The sequence below is a fragment of the Rhynchophorus ferrugineus genome, unplaced genomic scaffold (assembly GCF_030347505.1).
Source record: "Rhynchophorus ferrugineus isolate W39M unplaced genomic scaffold, kcgeb_rfMv2 rfM10, whole genome shotgun sequence".
In the NCBI taxonomy this organism is placed as follows: domain Eukaryota; kingdom Metazoa; phylum Arthropoda; class Insecta; order Coleoptera; family Curculionidae; genus Rhynchophorus; species Rhynchophorus ferrugineus.
Window position 1 is genome coordinate 27,805,164 of NW_027472589.1, and position 15,047 is coordinate 27,820,210.

Below are 15,047 nucleotides of genomic sequence, written 5' to 3' on the forward strand. Positions count from 1 at the left end.
CATAGTAAGTCGTACCATAGTAAAACACATTTTTTTGGCAAAATTAGTTTTTTTTATTCCACATAAATCCCCTTCAAGGGTGATACTCTGATTATAGCCACCCTTCAACTTCTCGATACAATTATTGTAGTACGATTTGTCTTTTGCTTCAAAATAGGCCCCAATTTCGACGATCACCTGTTTTTAAATTTCTTCTTAGCGAGCATTCGTTTGAGACATGAAAACAGGAAATAGTCGCTGGGGACCAGATCTGGAGAATACGGTGGATGAGGAAGCAATTCGAAGCCCAATTCATGGATTTTTGCTATCCTTTGCACTGACTTGTGACACGGTGCATTGTCTTAGTGAAGCAGCACTTTCCTTTTCTTCAAATGCGACCGTTTTCGGCGATTTCGTCCTTCAAACGATCCAATAACGTTATTTAATAGTCGCTGATGATGGTCCTTCCTTATTCAAGGTAGTCAATGAAAATTATTCCATGCGCATCCCAAAATACAGACGCCATGGCCTTGCCAGGTGACTGTAGCGTTTTCCCACGCTTTGGAGCGGGTTCATCGTGTAAAGTTCACTCGGATGGCTGTCGATTTGATTTCGGAGTGAAATGATGGAGCCATGTTTCATCCATTATCACATATCGATATAAAAACTTGGGCTAATTACGCTTTATCATCTTCAAACACTGCTTCGAATTATTGACTCGTCGTTGTTTTCGGGCAAAAGTTAGCTCGCGCGGCACTCACTTTGCAGAACGCTTTCTCATACACAAATATTCGTGAATTATATGATGTGTACGTTCAGCTGATATCTTTAGAGTGTTTGCTATTTCGTTCAGTTTTAATTTACGGTCTTACAAAATCATCTTGTGGATTTTTTAAATGTTTTCGTCGGTAAAAACCTCTTTTGGTCGTCCACTACGTTCACCGTCTTCGGTGCTCATTCACCACGTTTAAACTTAGCATACCAATTCTTAATGGTTGATTTTCCTGGGGTAGTGTTCGGAAACTGGCATTAAGCCAAGTTTTTGTTTCAACTGTATTTTTTCCTTTCAAAAAGCAATATTTAATCAACACGCGAAATTCCTTTTTATCCACTTTTATTCAAAAAACAGAAGTAATAGAAAATAAGTAATAAAAACCATTCTCTTATATGACAAAACTCGGCCACATATTGCAATAGATATTAGAATGTACTATTGCGGTCTGATTGTCAGAAAGATAGGAAAAAGTTGTAAAATTGATGGAAAATATTTTGATTAATAGATTGTGTCAATTTTTATTAATAAATTCTATTTTAAAATCAAAAAATTACAAGCAATCTTTTATTCAATCATATTTCTCTAATATGCTGGAGAAATTTGAACACTGAAGAATTGATGAAAGAATGAGAATAGATTTTTTCCTTCTCTAATCTACGATATTGAAATCTCTTTCATTAAGCCACCATCCATCTTCTAAACTGCGTGTTTATTGTTTTTTTGTTAATGAGAGAGCTTCAATCCCTGGGCGCAGCTCCCATTCTTCTATGTGAATCTTGCTGAGACTGGAGATGCCGCATCTCTTGAGCTTTACCTACTGTTGCCTTTCTATTTCACTCAGCGCCAGTCCAATCATCATCAATAAATAGCCAACGCTCTGTGAGAGTATCTACCTCTCAACCAAGTAATATTTAGTGCGTGTTCAGAGTTCATTACGTAATTTTTTGTGCGTTGCGCAAGTATCCTATGATATTTTATAATATACTAAATTATTTCCTGCCATTCTTTGACCATCGACATCTATATACCTTTGATCGTGCTTTAAGGAATATTTTTTTTTAAATTATTTCATTAATACATTGTTATTAGTCGTTTCTGTCTAACCTACAATTTGTCTTTATGCTAACTTAAATCTAGGTATATAACTAGGAGGACCCATCGGCCCTATCTCAGTCTCTGGTGAAATAATGTTTATACATGTCACTGCTAAATTTTTTAATATATGCACCTCACTATACAACACTACACAAGATCAGATGGTTTGATTCTTTGGAGTCTGCGCCCTGTTCTGGTGGTATTCAAAAGCTGCAATATTTCAATATTCTTATGAGAATTTCCTCATGCTCCCTTGCAATTTTCTTGATTTCTTGACTGACTGTGGGTATCTGACGGTCTCGATGTAGGTAATCAGTCCTATAGTATTTGGGAGCACCCACAATACCTCTCAGGACTTTGTTCTGAATATAAGGAATATTGAACACGTTCCTTAAAATATTGCTCTGGAGCCTTTCAAATATTTCAATATTTCTGTTGCCCCATAATTGAATGCCTTGTCCGGATTGGTTTAATAATGGATTTACATTCCATAATTTTGTTCTTATTCGTTATATGGAGACCTGCTAACCAATTAATACTACGGAGCCTACAGTCGAGTTATTGGAATGCTCGGTCGAGATGTGCTTGTGTCAATTTAAGCTACGATCCAAATAAAGGACCAAGAATTTTGTATATTTCTCTTGTGAGATGTTTTCGTTTTATAATTTTACCGATGGACAGGTTTCTTTTCTCAGAATGTCAGTAACATGAGTGGATTTTTTTTATATGTATTTTAAAGTCTCCTTTTACCAACTATGGGTGTATCTGGACTGGGCCTAAAGTTTAACGTGGGCTCCGAACTACGGTCCTCTGCATTAAGCCTACCGACTGGCGAGTGATCAATTTTAGAAATAATCCCAGAGGACATTCGGTCTTACCCAGCCTGGTTACTGGCGTAACTGGGATCATTTTCTTTCGGATTTTACACTCTTGCCTAGAATATTTACAGATTTTAAACAACGACAAACATAAATTTACGACCATGCCCCAGCAGGATTCGAACCCGCGGCTATCGCAACAGTAGGAGGACCGTCCCATTGCCTTTACAACTGCGCCACCAAGCCGGTATGAGTGGATTTGGTTTGGTTTGGCTTTATTCTCTATTGGTTAAACAATCTCTAATGAAAATAGTTATAAAAATAATATCGTTCAATTCAATACTTCTCTTCTTCCAGATAAGATAAGAGATCTTTTTATGTTAAGGAGAAAAATATAGTTAAATAAATAGATAAATAGCTAAAACAAAATACAAAAAATATAAAATACACTAAAGTAAAATCACGTGTTTTGTTTATTTGATTGTCATATAGTATAATTGTTGTAAAATAAGGACAAACATAAAGTCTGAAATCCCTATTTAGAAAAAACAAAATCCAACGAGAAATGATGGGACATAAAAGATTTGCTACAAACTGTGCGCGCCCTTACGACGGACCTATATATATTTACGATTGACAAAAATTGCGAAACGTAATGCATCTTTTATTATCATAAAAAATTCAGGACCCACTCTGCCAGATAAGCAATCGCGGCAAAAATTTGATTCTAGAAAATTTCGAATCGTAAGGTTATTTTTTTACATATACGACAGAGGATGAGGCATAAATATTATAAGCGAAAAGTTATCCGGCAAAGATAATTTAATATCCACTGAGAATAGGGAACACGCGCTTTTATGTATTATCAAAATTTTCAACACCCGTAACGAAACTTAACCAAATATTTCGTGTTCACTGTTATTTTTATATTAAAAAATATATGTTTTATGGTAGTTCGCAAAGCTTGGTTTTTATACGTTTAAAGTTATTTGGGATGTAGGTTAGGTAGAACAGTTTCAAGTTCCAGAACTTCTATCTTCTTCGTTTTTGTGTAAATCTAATATAGGTTTACTGCGTGTTCACAGTTACTAATATAGGATAAACTGCGTGTTTACAGTTTATCTACTGAATATATGCTCTAAAAATTGAAGCATAGTAAATTGCAAATTATATTATTAAATAATGATTTATACTTTACTAAATCATCATCAATCAATAGCCAACTCTCGGTGATAGTATCTACCTCTCAACAAACTAATATTTACTGCGTGTTCACAGTTTGTTTTCTGAATATATGCTATAGAAATTGAGCACAGTAAACTGTAAAAAGCATTTTTAAATAATGATTCATACTTTACTAAATTATCATCAATCAATAGCCAACTCTTGGTGATAGTATTTACCTTTCAACAAACTAATATTTACTGCGTGTTCACAGTTTGTTTTCTGAATATATGCTATAGAAATTGAGCACAGTAAATTGTAAAAAGCATTTTTAAATAATGATTGATACTTTACTAAATCATCATCAATCAATAGCCAACTCTCGGTGAGAGTATCTACCTCTCAACAAACTAATATTTACTGCGTGTTCACAGTTTGTTTTCTGAATATATGCTATAGAAATTGAGCACAGTAAATTGTAAAAAGCATTTTTAAATAATGATTGATACTTTACTAAATCATCATCAATCAATAGCCAACTCTCGGTGAGAGTATTTACCTCTCAACAAACTAATATTTACTGCGTGTTCACAGTTTGTTTTCTGAATATATGCTATAGAAATTGAGCACTGTAAACTGTAAAAAGCATTTTTAAATAATGATTGATACTTTACTAAATCATCATCAATCAATAGCCAACTCTCGGTGAGAGTATCTACCTCTCAACAAACTAATATTTACTGCGTGTTCACAGTTTGTTTTCTGAATATATGCTATAGAAATTGAGCACTGTAAACTGTAAAAAGCATTTTTAAATAATGATTGATACTTTACTAAATCATCATCAATCAATAGCCAACTCTCGGTGAGAGTATTTACCTCTCAACAAACTAATATTAACTGCGTGTTCACAGTTTGTTTTCTGAATATATGCTATAGAAATTGAGCACAGTAAACTGTAAAAAGCATTTTTAAATAATGATTCATACTTTACTAAATTATCATCAATCAATAGCCAACTCTTGGTGATAGTATTTACCTTTCAACAAACTAATATTTACTGCGTGTTCACAGTTTGTTTTCTGAATATATGCTATAGAAATTGAGCACAGTAAATTGTAAAAAGCATTTTTAAATAATGATTGATACTTTACTAAATCATCATCAATCAATAGCCAACTCTCGGTGAGAGTATCTACCTCTAAACAAACTAATATTTACTGCGTGTTCACAGTTTGTTTTCTGAATATATGCTATAGAAATTGAGCACAGTAAATTGTAAAAAGCATTTTTAAATAATGATTGATACTTTACTAAATCATCATCAATCAATAGCCAACTCTCGGTGAGAGTATCTACCTCTCAACAAACTAATATTTACTGCGTGTTCACAGTTTGTTTTCTGAATATATGCTATAGAAATTGAGCACTGTAAACTGTAAAAAGCATTTTTAAATAATGATTGATACTTTACTAAATTATCATCAATCAATAGCCAACTCTCGGTGATAGTATCTACCTCTCAACAAACTAATATTTACTGCGTGTTCACAGTTTGTTTTCTGAATATATGCTATAGAAATTGAGCACTGTAAACTGCAAAAAGCATTTTTAAATAATGATTGATACTTTACTAAATTATCATCAATCAATAGCCAACTCTTGGTGATAGTATCTACCTCTCAACAAACTAATATTTACTGCGTGTCCACAGTTTGTTTTCTGAATATATGCTATAGAAATTGAGCACTGTAAACTGTAAAAAGCATTTTTAAATAATGATTGATACTTTACTAAATTATCATCAATCAATAGCCAACTCTCGGTGATAGTATCTACCTCTCAACAAACTAATATTTACTGCGTGTTCACAGTTTGTTTTCTGAATATATGCTATAGAAATTGAGCACTGTAAACTGTAAAAAGCATTTTTAAATAATGATTGATACTTTACTAAATTATCATCAATCAATAGCCAACTCTCGGTGATAGTATCTACCTCTCAACAAACTAATATTTACTGCGTGTTCACAGTTTGTTTTCTGAATATATGCTATAGAAATTGAGCACAGTAAATTGTAAAAAGCATTTTTAAATAATGATTGATACTTTACTAAATCATCATCAATCAATAGCCAACTCTCGGTGAGAGTATCTACCTCTCAACAAACTAATATTTACTGCGTGTTCACAGTTTGTTTTCTGAATATATGCTATAGAAATTGAGCACAGTAAACTGTAAAAAGCATTTTTAAATAATGATTTATACTTTACTAAATCATCATCAATCAATAGCCAACTCTCGGTGAGACTATCTACCTCTCAACAAACTAATATTTACTGCGTGTTCACAGTTTATTTTCTGAATATATGCTATAGAAATTGAGCACAGTAAACTGTAAAAAGCATTTTTAAATAATGATTTATACTTTACTAAATCATCATCAATCAATAGCCAACTCTCGGTGAGACTATCTACCTCTCAACAAACTAATATTTACTGCGTGTTCACAGTTTATTTTCTGAATATATGCTATAGAAATTGAGTACAGTAAACTGTAAAAAGCATTTTTAAATAATGATTTATACTTTACTAAATCATCATCAATCAATAGCCAACTCTCGGTGAGAGTATCTACCTCTCAACAAACTAATATTTACTGCGTGTTCACAGTTTATTTTCTGAATATATGCTATAGAAATTGAGCACAGTAAACTGTAAAAAGCATTTTTAAATAATGATTGATTCTTTACTAAATCATCATCCATCAATAGCCAACTCTCGGTGAGAGTATCTACCTCTCAACAAACTAATATTTATTGCGTGTTCACAGTTTATTTTCTGAATATATGCTATAGAAATTGAGCAGAGTAAACTGTAAAAAGCATTTTTAAATAATGATTGATACTTTGCTAAATCATCATCAATAAATAGCCAACACTCCGTGAGTGTATCTACCTCTCAACCAAGTAATATTTAGTGTGTGTTCACGGTTTATGTTCTGAATATATGCTGTAAAAACGGAGCAAAGTAAACTGTAAAAAGCATTTTTGAATAATGATTTATACTTTACTAAATCATTAACAATCAATAGCCAACGTTCGGGGAGAGTACCTACCTCTCAACCAACTAATATTTAGTGCGTGTTCACATTTCATTTACTAAATATATGCTTTAGAAATTAAAGCACAGTAAAATGTAAATTACATTTTTAAATAATGATAGATAAGAAAATCATCATCAATAAATAGCCAACACTCCGTGAGAGTATCTACCTGTCAACCAACTAATATTTATTGCGTTTTCATAGTTTATTTATTGAATATATGCTGCAGGCACAGTAAATTGTAAATTACATTTTTAAATATTGATATATGTTTATACTTGTGATTTTATTCCAATTAGCCAGTACATTTTCCTACATTTCAATTCATGTTCTTTTCTTTTCTTCTTTATATGTTCTTTCCAGCAAAGTTTTGCATCAAGGTTCATTCCGAAATATTTATCGTTGTTGCTATATGGAATGATATATATATAGTATTATTTAATGATATTGGTGCTTGTACGGTCCGATTGTAGGTGAACTGCACATGCACAGATCTACTTCCATTAATTTTTATTTTCCAAGCTTGTGTCCAATTATTTATATTGTCACCTCCTGTTGTAATTTTAAGAGTAGATTAAGCGTCTTCTTGTTTGACTCTAAACATCCTGGCTGTAATGTACGATTTTAATAGTTCGGTGTGTTGCTTTGGTAACATTTTCTGTAGGTTATGAACAAGGCCTTCATGCCAAACCTTATCGAAGGCTTGTGCTACATCTAAGAATATAGCTGAACATACTTTTTTACTTTCGTAGGCTGGTCAATTGTTGAATGCAATTAGGTTCTTTTTTCTCTATGAAAAAATATAAATGTCTCAAAAATTATGTTGAAAAATATTAAGTGAAATTTTTGTTTATAATATTTTATAGCTAATTCTGTAGTCCGATGAGATAAAGTTTATATCTCCAGAGACTGCTATTAAGCCTTTGATCAATTACTCTATGATTATCAATTATTGTTATACTTCATATCTGTGAGTGAAAGTTGAGTGCTCAGGTACGTTTTTATTTCGTTTTGCAGAACTGTCACTCGACCACCTCGACATCAAGATCTCGTACACTTAGAACTTGGTCTGTTTATTGTGTAAGTAGCTGTTATGTTATTTATTTTGGTCTCTATTTTTATTTATTTAAGATTTATATATAATAGATAACAGCAGTAAAAGAGCGGATATAGAAATGTGTTTTGTTCTCTGAAAAGCTGATTGACATAAAAGAGACATCCGTAATTCTTATCCCTTATGTTGAAGAAGAAATACATTCCAAACTCGAAGTTTTAAACTAATCAAAGTTACCGCTCTGGAACCGAACAGGTGGAAGCGGTGGGGGAGGAAGAGAGTCAGATAATGCCTCGCATTCGTCTAAAATATTTACAACACAAAAAAACAGGACGGGTCCACCTCCACCGACTGCTTTTGAAAAAAATACGAACGAATTTGCGTCAAATTTTTGAATAGCAACGTAATTGAGACCGAGGTTTTTTCCCTCCAGCCTTCGGAACGATTTGTTTGTCTGGGTAATTTACGCGTTGTCAGAGTCACGGTCCCTGGTTGATACTAAAACGTCCCGAAGTTCCGGGACTATAAATTTTAATCAGGTTTTTGGTCCTGTCGGGTCTCGGGGTTGTTATTATTTCGGGGTAAGTTATTTCAAGGTGCGTAGTGCGTTAAACATGCGTGTGCTCGCGTCGTAAGATGTGTTGTTAAATTATTATTGTTTCGAAGAACGAAAAAAGAACGGCTCGTGTTGTTATCTTGGCGTTTTGCTCGTGCTTACGGATGTTATTTGATAAACGGGACTTACGTCAGCGTTTTTGATGTTTTAATAAAGTGCCTCTAGACATTCTGGCAAGCTTTTCTCAATATACAGAGGATATACAAGATAATATGAACAACCTGAAAAATAGTCCATCTTGTTGGATGTTGACAACATTGCTTCTGTGTAAATAATGCGACGCGTATGCATTGATCAGTTTACATGCCAGGTTTCCGATAGTATATTCAAAATAACAGTGAACTCACATCATCAAGATGTTAAATATATTGACCGCAATTTGTACATTTGTTATAGAATCAGATAATATTTTCCTTCTCATTTCATTCTAGTTAAAAAGGGACACAATGTTGTCTGAAAAGTTCGAACTTTACTTCCAGCAAAATTCGTTATGAAGGTGACCATTTTTACTGTTAGATATTAATTTACTGCGATTTCTTTTCGAAAATATTTTTAGCGTGTTACAGTTGCACGGAATATTAGTATGAACACGGTGACTGAAATATCTCAAAAAATTAAAATTATAATCTTGAATTCACCGAAAAGAAACCGTCCTCGTATGAAGCGGGTGATCAAGGTCAGCTTGATGTTAGCCCTATCATAGATTATGATATATATGAAATGTATAAAAACAGTGGGTAGTTTTTCAATACAAATATAATTTAATAAGTTATTTTAAAGGAAACTGTTAGTATGCAAAGTATCGAAGAGATCTAATGGAACTTATTTATACAATTTTCAAAAGCATATAATAAAATGAGGGAAGACTTTTAGGAAGACATGTATATTTTAAAATGGGATCAGTATAACCAATAGTCACTCATGCCAAGATGATATTCAAAATAGTGCTTTTAAGACAACAAAAGTTGGTGGAAATAGGTAAGTGCTGTTCTAACGTTTTGGATCAACTCCATCAGACACATTGAAGATAAACTTGATAAAAGATGAAATTGTGATCAAATATTAGATAGACGGCTAAATAACAGCTCATTATATTAGTTATTCACTTGCATGAATCTTTCTGAATTCAGGATTATTATTCAATGCTGACAATTTCGAAGACATGTTGATGAGAGTGGAAACAACTAAAGATTATTAATAACTAATATACGATTATTAATACTATATTAATACTAATTATTATTAATACTAATATACGACGAACTGTAGGAAGTCTTATTGTAGAGTGTGAAATATTTATGTGTACAGATATGGGTATTACTCAGAGCGTGAAAGAACTGAAAAGGTACATGAGAATTTGGTTAAAAAGTGTGAGGAGAGAAAGAGCTGATTTATAGATATGGCAAATGCATTAGGAAGAATACAGTGACAATCTAGTTTTATCAAGAAATATGTATACAGGTAGTAACAGATCAAACTAATGAAAAATTCAGTTATATCAAAATGACTTTTAACAAAACACCCTACCGTAGAAATCTGCTGTTGAAACTAATCAAATAATTTCAGAAACTTATGGTGATGTTGCTTCTTTATACTCTAATTGTCGGTTTTACATATTCCAAAAATATATTGGTTATATGCAAGAAATAGAAAGAAGAACTTTAGAAAGAGAAAATAACAAGAGAATATTTCTTTATAAATAGAATTATTCATACATAAGTTTCAGCTGTACAAGCAGATACTACATCTATATGAATTTGAATCTATTGAACGGAATTCAGTTATGGTGATGTTATGCGAGAAGAAGTAATCTCAACATGTTACAAGTATTTCAGAATAAAGTTCTGAGGTGTAACAGGTCAACTGAAATGTCCCCAACCTGACACATAGATGGCGCGATTTTACTAGAATTAAATCCATATTTTAGTTAGCCCTAACCCTCAAAAGATGCGTGTACAAATTTGACAACTGTCGGATCATTATTTTGTGAATTATAGCATTTTGAGTGAAGCAATTTTTGTCATTGTGAATGAAAAAAAAAACGGTTAAAAAGGAGTTTCGCGTGTTGATAAAATATTGCTTTTTGATGGGAAAAAATACAGTTGAAGCAAAAATTTGGCTTGATGCTGAGTTTCCGGACACGAAATAGCAGACACTCTAAAGATATCAACCGAACGCGTACATCATATCATTCAAGAATATTTGGGTCTGAGAAAGCTCTGTGCAAAAAGTTGAAGATGATCAGGCGTAATGAACCCGAGTTTGTGCGTCGATATGTGACAATGAATGAAACATGGCTCCATCATTTCACTCCGAAGTCTAATCGACAGTCATCCAAGTGAACTGCACACGATGAACCCACTCCAAAGCATGGGAAAACGCAACAGTTGGCTGGCAACGTTATGGCGTCTGTATTTTGGGATGCGCATGGAACAATATTTATTGACTATCTTAAAAATAGAAGGATCATCAAGAGTGACTATTACATAGCGTTATTGGACCGTTTGAAGGACGAAATCGCTGAAAAATGGCCGCAGTTGAAGAAAAAGAAAGGGCTGCTTCACCAAGACAATGCACAGTGTCACAAGTCAGTGAAAACGATGGCAAAAATCCACGAATTGGGCTTCGAATTGCTTCCTCATCAACCGTATTCACCAGATCAGGCCCCCAGCGACTATTTCCTGTTCTCAGATCTTAAAATAATGCTTGCTGGGAAGAAATTTTCGTCAAATGAAGAGGTGATCACCGAAATTGAGGCCTATTTTGAAGCAAAGGACAAATCGTACTACAAAAGGGTCGCTATAATCAGTGTATCACCCTTGAAGGGAATTATGTTGAATAAAAAAAAGTTATTTTGCCAAAAAAAAGTGTTTTACTATGGTATGCCGGGGACTTTTCCAATAATGCACAAAGATTCTTTCGGATTCCAACTATCATAGAGGAAGTTAAACGATTTGCAACAAAATATGAGGAAAGACTTCACTCCCATGTTACAACAGAGTATTGCAACTCTTAGATAACACTGAATTAGGACGATTTGTGTATTGAAATGCACTTAATGGAAAAAAGAACACTGAAAAGTGGTAGTAACTTTTATTTTACTAGAGATTATGTAAGGACCAATTGGTTTTACTAGATATATTCCTAGTTTTAAGTCACTGTAGAGACAAATTGTAAGTTAGTCGCCAGTGAAAACTAATAAAAGTGACTAAAAATAATTATGAACTTAAAAAAATTTCTTCTTCATCCAACGCACTAATATACTTTAAAAACATATTAAATTATGTATGGAAAAAAGGTGAGGTCATATTTATACATAGGAAATAGTGATTCAAAAAGATAATCTTTCAGATTTTTTAAAAACATACCGAACAAAACTCTTTATTTCACAACTTATCATTGATTATATACAATATCATCATAGTTTCTATTTGCCAATATTATCTCAAAATTATCTAAATGATCGGAAAAAAACATTTAACCCCGAAAAAGCGAGCTTTAATGTTTCAGTCGAAGGAAAGACGCTGCCAAGGCCGACGAATTACCATTAATTCGGCATTATCGTAATTAGCATAAGGAAATTTTATGGAAGAAGGGTACGCCTGAGCTGTTTTTATATCATGTCGTTGAAACGTAATAATCGTCAATTTTCAAGCTGAAGAAGAAAATTATGAGTTTTCAGAAAAAATGATTACCATCTTATAATGGTAATGGAATCATTTTCTTTATATTTTACCCAAATATTTTATAATAATTGGACTGAAACAATTATTTTATAAAATATGGTATGCAAATTGGTCAATGAAAAGTGGATGGAAAGAGGTTATAGTTAGAATAATAATAATAATTAGTGTTTGTTAGCCATGACATTTTTTAATAATTCACTGCAGATATATTTCTTTTCATGCTGAAAACAGTTAAGTTAGTGTTTTCATCCAAGTATAAGGGCGACTATTATGGAGAAATGACGCAAACATACTTTTGCTCTAGTTCGAAAATCAGCTGTTAAAGGACTTGAGTTAGTGGAGAAACCATCAGTTATTGTTATGGGCAATCCATTGTACAATGCATAACATCCACATGGAGCAATACGTTTTGAAGTTACCTTGTTAAAGAGTGAACTATTTGAAATTGTTAGTCAGTAAATATAAATGAAATGGTTAAATACGATTTATGTAATAACTTTTTTAGAAATAGTTCTGAAAAAGAACATTGTGGATCCGATGGCTGAATAATATGGCACATACTATTATATCTCTCTATTATTTTCATATTTAAGTCAATCTAAATGATATGGGATGTGGCAAAGAATTCTTACAATGGACGTATAGGTCTAGAAGGATATATAATCAAGAACTGTTTGGATATGTGGAAAAAAGCATTATCTACAATAACATCTTTAGTTTGGATGAACTCCACCAGACACACATAAGAAGACTAAAAGGGGCTCAAAAAGTGACAGTGAAAAATTGCCAATTTTCGGGATGTGGGATTATGATCCAATGCTGACAATTACTAAGACAGAATGATGAGAGTAGAAATAACTAAAAGTAAGTATAAAATTATATGGGATAATTGTAGAGTGTGAAAGATTTGTGTTTATAAATATGCACGTGGTTTTTCAGAATATACATAAGAATTTGGTTAGAATATATGGGGAGAGAAGTATTAACTGTTTTGCGAATATGGGAAATCCGTTAGAGTGAATGTAGTGATTAAATTTAATTTTATCAAGAAAAATGTAGCAACTGAAGGAACTAACGAGAAATACAGTGGTGTCAAAATGACTTGACGAGAAAACACAGAAACCAAGAAAACAAGAACTAAACGTAATATGTAAATATGCTCTCTTATGAAAGTAAAATACATTACTTTATATTATATTTGTTTCGTAATATTTTATTTATATTAGAATGTTATTGTATGTTAAAGCCAAAATGAAATAAATGTTAAAATTGATGCGATAACATTGCACATTGTAACTTTCCATGAAGATTTGACGATGTCAGTGCAATGTTTTATTGGACATGTATTAATATATAATCTGGCAAAGGAGCATCAGATTAGTTTATAGTTGGCGCAGGAGCTTTTTTTTCCACTGGCTTTCTACGTATTATTTATGTAATATTATAGTTATCATAAGGAATTCTCATGGTATATTGAGCAGGCCTTATACTAAGAGTAATTAAAAATATTTTGAATAAATTTAAATTATTATCATATCCATTAATTAAACATTAGTAGTAAAAACGGATTCTATAACAGTGCCAGCCTACCAATAAAACTATTTCATTACATACGGGTCCCGATAAGTTATAAGAACAAGACAGCCATGAAAAATCGAAGCATTCAGCTAATCCAAGCATTAATTTCCCTTTTTTTGCAATCGTAAACGTCGTCTGATGGCCTAACCCCGATAAAAAAACATTTATTTTACAACTTGTAATGACTACGCGATATATTTAGCGGCAGGACGGCGTCTATTTGCCAAGATTATCTCGAAACAGCCCAAGAAATCATTTAACGCTCCGGGATACCGACCCTCCACGACAAAGACAGCGGGAGATGATGCCGAGCCTAACGAATTACCATTAATTCGGCATTTTCCTAATTAGCATAAGGAAATTTTATGGTGGGAAGAAGCTAAACCGGAACCGCTTTCGTAGCTCGTAGTCGAAATTTCATTAGCGACAATGGTTCTAATGAATTTTTAGCTCTAAACGAAATAGAAATGAGATTCGTTTGACTTTTAGTAGTGATTTTATAGCTGGAGTTTTACAGAACAGTGTTATTCGATAGATACATAACGACTACACTTATAGCAATAAAGCAACAAATATAAAATGTGTATATGAGCACACAGATTTTATCAGGACCAAAATCTAATAATAATAAATTCAATCGGACCTGCCTTTATAACCATCCAAATAGGGCTTGGATATTTATGGAGAACCCAACGGCCACGAGGGTGGACCTTCGACAATAAAACATAGCGCAAGGGTTCGATCAGTTCTACGGATTATGCCTTAGCTAATCTAGAAAAAGCTGAACTCCTTGCTGAAATATCCGAAAATCAAATGAAATTCATTCCTTCACTGGATTCTCCACGACCTATGCTAGACGTCATCACTAACACAATTGCTTCCTACAAATCAGAGCATCTCTTAAAGAGTCTAATCTTATCGAGAGACTTAAATGTCTTTTTTCGAAAAAATCCCCAGGCCCAGATGGTACCAGAAAAATGTATCATGTAAAAAATATCGTTAGCAATCAACTTTCCCAGCTTGTAAATATTATAAATTCGATATCGATGCTTTAGCCTAAAGAATGGACACCTGCGTAAATCGAATCCATCCGACTATAGAGCTATCAGCCTGATCAGCTCTCTCTCTAAACTCGCAAAATAAGCGATACTCTAAGCGGTTTTCCTGCTAAACTT

General features: G+C 33.0%; 1 protein-coding gene across 5 annotated transcripts in view; it reads right to left on the bottom strand.

Moving 5' to 3' along the window:
* Positions 1–15,047, bottom strand: part of Adcy2 (adenylate cyclase type 2 Ac76E) — a 268,794-nt gene that overhangs the window by 34,848 nt on the left and 218,899 nt on the right. The window lies entirely within an intron of this gene.